Below are 6,545 nucleotides of genomic sequence, written 5' to 3' on the forward strand. Positions count from 1 at the left end.
AAAATTAACAATTTAATAAAATACATTCTGAAGATTTTGAAAAGTACATAAGAAATACCTCTGCTTATTATTGCTTTCAATAGTTGTTATTAAGGTAGAAAATTACTAAGTCTTTATCATGAGAAAACAGAATTTTAGGACACTGCAAAAAGACCTGCAGGATGTCTCACCTTGGCCTAATAATGAACATTGTTTATAGAGGAAAGTTTGGGAAATCCTTTGCATAACAGTTCAGTAATAGATTTTTTTCCTATTTGGTTTGTATTGATCACCCGTAATTCTGAATATGGATGTTCACTGATGCTTCTGAGAGAATCCAGACTAAGTTTAAATGCTTAGATTACAAAAATGAATTGTTGAGAAAGGAGGGACCAACAAAAGGCTCTCTGCTGCTACTGGTGGGGTAAGGAATCTCACACGCTGCAGAGAATCGTGAAGTAGAAGGAAAATTAAATGCAGATTTGAGTAATAGTTTATTTTACCAGATAAAGTACAATCATGTCAGAGGAGTAGCTACCTAGTTATATTGATCCAACTACTAAACTCCTTAAGAAATGAATGGGTAAATTCCTATTCAGGATAAAAGTTGTCAAACGAATGGTAGAGCCATATTATTATAAAATTACAATGTAACACTACTGCACATAAATGTGAACATTATTTTCCCCTCAAATTAAAACCAAACACAAAATCTCTCTCTCCCTAACTGTAATCTTTTTCCTTTTCTTTTTTTCTTTTCCTTTCTTTCTTTCTTTGCCTTTTTTTCTTTCTTTCTTCTTTCATTCTTTCTTTTATGAATACATACTTACTAACCTTTTTAAAGTTAAAATTAACACATTAGTTGAAATAAGGAAATAGGCACCTATTTCCCTCTGAACTCAGATCTACTAAGTGGGAGCTAAGTTTTTATCCACAAACACAGTTCTAAAGACTTTCACACGTGGACAAGAGAGACCACCATAAGGAAAGAGGACAGTTTGTCAACTCCTGGGTCCTTAATGTGTTTCTCATTGAAAGCATGATTTGTGTTTTCTTCTGAGGCACTCAGGGAAATAAAAGTGGTTTTGGCTAAAAGCCGTGACTCTTCACTTGGGTGTTCAGATGCCCTATGCGAACAAAGCCTGACCTTCATCTTGTAAAACCCTGGATCAAGTCCTTTTCAGCTCCATATACAGAATGCTAGTCATTTAGGGAATTTGTCTAAAAGTTCAAAAAGCAAAGTTTATCTCACTACCTTAAGGCTATCTCACTACCTTAAGACTCAGAATATCAGGTTAAGAGATTCCCAAAGACACTCAGCTTTGCCCAAAAATCTCCATTACCCTAAGACAATGGTCACCCTGAAGTCCAGCAGAGCTTCACGTGACTGAAATTGCCCTTAAGCCCTGAAGATTCAGCTACAGGGAATTGAGTAGCCACCCAAGTAATGATGATTCCTCCAGAGCTACAGAACAGGACCGAGATAACAACCAACTGAATCCCAGTTCACCATGGCATCCTAGAAAACTCGTCTCCCTTCTCTTGTGAATAGGCCAGTCTGACGCTCTCCATGGGAGTGTGCACCCTCTAGCTACTCAAGCTGGAGTCCTTCCCCTATCCTTACTCTGTCAGGACTCTGGTTTGACCTGTCAGCTCCTCAAGCCAAAATCCCTCCTCATTTTCTTACTTTCCAGTTAAAGCTTTTGCCTGTAAACTTATGCTATTGCTTTACATTTCCATTATCAGTAAAGAAAGGACACAGGCTAGCCAGGGACAAAATCATAAAGTTAGACATGTTATAAATGGCTGGCTGTGACCCTAACCCTGCTCATGGGCAAAATGTACACACATTCTTCTGGCAAGGACTCATGCCTGTCATCACAGGTCACTACTTCTACACACCGCTTTATGCACACATCCTCCTTTTAGTAGGGTATGAATATTTATCAGAACGTGGGGAAACTAATATGCCATAATTTTCCACTTTACTGAATGTATTATTTGATGGGTAGAAATGAGTTTTTAACTTGCTGATATTCAACCATCTTTGACACACAAAAATGGATACTCCATATACTTCAGTCTAATATTCTTGTCCTGTCAGGTGTGTTGCTTGGAAGCTCCTCCCGCTACTTTAGAGTACCTTGTGTAGTCCTGGAATCAGCTGCACTTCCAGGGAGCTTGACAGAAATGTGGACCCTCTGGCCCTATCCCAGGTAGGGGAATTTCAGCTTGGTGAGATCCCCAAGTGACTGCCATGAGAATTAAAATTTGAGAAGCACCAAGCACTAAATCCCTTACAGTTGGTTTCAGCTTGTTCTTTAGCTCTTACACCACACTCTAGATTATTACATCTAACCAGCTTGAAATTCCAATCTCAGTTCCAAGCTAAACATTCTCTGGTTGAACTTATGACTCAAGGAACTCTGAAAATGAAAGGTGGGGTTTGTTTTTAACCGATTTATTATCAGTGCTTTCTGGGCCCATCCCTCTGGTTCTGGGGACTGGGAGGCAAAACAGGGATGTTTCTCCTAACTGTACAATCCACAGCACACCTACACGCTCACTCTTTAGTGAGGTACACTGAGTTCTCCTGCAAATGCAGCCAACTTCCCACAACCCTCTCTTGCCCACCACTGGGGATGCATCAGTGTTAGCCCTCTCCTCATCCCTGTTTCCTTCCCCAGGAGTTTACACAGCCTCTCGTTGGAAGAATATCCATCTCCCTTAAGTGTCAAGAGAGTTCAAACCTGGATAGCACTTTCCACGCAGCATTAATTGAACCAACACAAAGTTACCCATCTTGCCATACCCAATGATGGATGTGTGGACTGTTTTACTTCAGTCCACTCCCTGGCCAGCTATTTCTCTCCAAGTCTCTCTCCTCCCACTCGGGTTAAGCACAGGCAATACCAACAAATCTGCCGGCAGATGAGCTACTGGTCTTCCCTTCTCAGTCACCTCGTTTCTCTTGTTGAGCCTTTTGGAACCTTATTTACCTAATGTGGAGGGAAATGGGATATATAAAGGAAAGGAAAAGCCACAGTATTTACCAGGAACCTAAAGCTTCAGTGATTCTTCCAAGTATTACTCTTTTTCTAAGTATTGTGCTTTAATGGTCTGTGCGAACAGACTGAAGGGAGCATCCATATTTGGGATAACCAAAAAGAGGTATCAAGTAGGTAATTGTCCACTGGTAAGCCTCACGTGCTCGTAGGTGGGGCTTTCCGGAGTTCGCCGGATCTAAAGTGTGGGATTAAGGGTGTGCAGTACTAAATTAGCTCACTGACTGGAATTAGCACAGTTCTGGGCGTGCTGAATGCATTACTGAGGACAGAAGCCCCACTGTTGGTGTGGGTGGCACTACCCAAAAAGCTTACACCCTAGATGGGACAAAAGGAAAAGGCAGGCTTGCTGTCTGCTGCTTCCTACCTTCTGTTTGCCACACCATGACCTGCTTCTCCTCTGTGATGCCCCTGCCATGCCACCCTGCCTTGCAGCCAGCTGACTATGGACTGAAACCTCTGCAAACTATGGTCTAAAACAACCCTTTCCTCCTCTAACGTTGGGTATCAAGTATTTTGTCCCAGCAATGAGAATGTTTGACTCCTGGTACCAAAAACTGTCTTAGTTACTTCTTTGTTGCTGGGAAAAAATACCTAAGACCCGCAAGTTAAAGAAGGAAAGGTTTATTTCGGCTCAGACTGTAGAGGTTTCATGTCATACTCAGCTGGCTCCGAGACAGGGTGGCATGGCACAGGGTCATGGCAGAGAAATAGTCCATGGCAAGGTGGCAGGGGCGGCAGCAGCAAGATTCCTTTTTCCTTTTATGGGTGGTGCCACCCATGCCTAGGGTAGGTTTCTCATTTCCCACACCCAGAACTATGATAAACCAATTAGTGGACTAATCCAGTGCCACACACCCTGGATCCAGCCACCAAAAAGCCTCACCTATGACTGCATGAGGTTTTAGGTGACATCTAGATATAAGCCCTAACAGTAGGGAATACAAAGGAGAGGGAGGTATAGGCAGGAGGTAAAGTTTTAAGCCATTATAACCACTCCTAGGGTTCCAACTGGCAAAACTACAAATTTACAACCACTATCCTCATCACCCAAGCCACAATTTTCTTTGTTTTGTTTTTCTTCCTGTACCAGGAATCGAACTCACGACCTTGCGCTTGTGAGGAAGGCACTTTGCCGCTGAGCTAAATCCCCAGCCAAGCCACAATTTTCTGAAATGTTCCTTCTTGTAACTTTTAAGTACTGCATGGCTCAAAGGAACTACTTGATTTGCTTGGTGTCTCTCAGTTTAGAAGTCCTAGTGAGGATTTAAGACTAGACTTTTAACTATGAAGTGCATAAGCAGTGACTATATTGTATTTCCCTCTACTCTAAAGGAACTAGAAGAATGAGTAATTAACTAAGCCACGTATGCTTTTAAAAAACAAAACAAAGTTTACCTTGTATGTCCTGCTCTGCATATCTCAAAATTTCTATTTTCTGATTCACCTTTAACCATACTGGTAAAACTAGGAAGGTCAATGAATGGATGAGAAAGACATTGAAAAGAATACACACTACTTTGTGACTGATGGAACACAGGGAGCAAAGGGAAGAATCCGAACAAAGGAGACTTGATTATCACCCAAAATGGAATGCCAGTGTTAAAAAATACCAGGTTCTATTCTGTAATCGCACACATGTGCACAGCCTCAACTGCCTTATAAAACAGGTTATTTGCCCCTTTTACAGCTGAAGAAACTGAAGAACAACTGACGGGTATCAGTGGAAAAAGAGTAGGAAATGCCGTTTGACGGGGTAAATCAGGTGAAGAGAGGGCTGGAAATTCTCGGTTGGCAGGGTTGCAAGGCACACAAGGAGGGAACACAATGAATTAAACTGTGTTTAAGAGGAGAAGGTAGCTGGGGAACACGTAAGTGCAGGATCTAAGAAATTCCCGGCAGGATTTGTTTTTGGAAGCATACAATGTGGAAGCAGGAAAAGCTATTAGAAATAGTATTTTTCTTGAAGAAACTTCAGGGGAAAGGGTAGTTGTGAACTGAACCGTGGGAAGTATTCAAGCCAGAGCACTGAGGAAAAAAAAAAAAAACAAAACAAAAAAACGGATTATCAACAGGTCTTAGTAAATAATTAAACAGAAAATGAGCGAGAGGGAGGAGTCAGAGATGAAGGCAGTTTCATCCTGGTGACTAAGAGGACAATGAAACCATTAAAAAGGGCAAAGGTGTTTTTGAAGATACAGGGTTTAGAAGATGTGGAATAGGAGAAGGGTCCAGCGTCCCTAGAATAAAACGCAGACACCCATCCTAAGAAAAGCACGCAGACTTTGTTGTTCGGCTGCAACCTGCCTTATCAGTATTATTAATCTTGCCTTCTCTCTTCCTATCTACCATTATATCAGCACTCTTTAATGGAACTGTATGGACAGAAAACCTCTTACTAGTTGAAGCGATAAAACACACCACATTCAAGAATTAATCATCTGAAATTTTCAGAGGAATCTAGTGCACATTAATGGTGGGGCATCAAACATGTCTCCACACCAAACCTCCATCTGTGGATCTGCTTTTTTCCATGGTGCCTTCTTTCTAATCAGTTGTGCACCGAAAGAAACTCCAGGGTTCTCTCCAGAACCAAGTCCCCTGGAAAAGACCTAACACCCTGAAACTCAGAGTTCAACATTCAAATGTGCTTTCTCCCTGCTGTACTACCCAGATCTTATGGCCTGGGTGGAGAACGGTTAGTCCTTCGTAAACATACGCGGAATGAACAGAAATGTCTATCAAAATCCCTTCCAGCGTCCAATGGAGCGACTGCCAAATCATGCTTTCCCATCCCCCACAGAAGGAGACTTCTCAGGTGAAGCCCGGCTCGCAGCCGGGTGGTGCACGCCCGCAATCCCGGCTGCTTGGGAGGCTGAGGCAGAACTGCAAGTCTGAGTCCAGCCTGGGCATTTCAGCGTGACAGTCTTTCAAAATTAAAAAGCGAGGGCTGGGAAATGTAGATCAGTGGCAGAGTACACAGCTAGCACGCCCCTGGCCAAAACACCTCTCCCGAAGGATTGGATTTAAGTCTCTCAGTGCTAAAGAGGGTCCTGCTTCCTTCCCACCGAGGCACCTCCCGTCACCCATAATATCCTTCAGGTTTTAATAAGAGGCCAGACGGAAAACCACAAGCGAGCAAACACCGAACACTGGACTTCCCGCCTCCTCCCCGGCCCGGGGCGCCCGCCGGTCCCCAGACCAGCCAGCAGCGAAGCCCCGCAGGCGGCGATCGCGCGCGGGCCGGGGGCCGACCCGGGGCCAGGGGCCGCCGCGACCTCCGGGGTACACGCGAAGTCGAGCCCGGCGGAGGGTTCCGCTTTCCGGCCTCCACGCGCGGGCGGGGGGCGCTTCCACAGCTCCCGGCACCACGCCGACCGCCGAGCCGCCGGACCTACCCCTGCCCCGGCCGGGCCCTGCTTCCCCGGCTTCCCGGAACCGGCGCCCTCTAGGCCGGCGGGGAAACGGGGCCGGGGATCCGGGGTTGGCTCAGCGGCCGCG

Source organism: Chinchilla lanigera, unplaced genomic scaffold, assembly GCF_000276665.1.
Source record: "Chinchilla lanigera isolate Chin_1 unplaced genomic scaffold, ChiLan1.0 scaffold00046, whole genome shotgun sequence".
Classification (NCBI taxonomy): domain Eukaryota; kingdom Metazoa; phylum Chordata; class Mammalia; order Rodentia; family Chinchillidae; genus Chinchilla; species Chinchilla lanigera.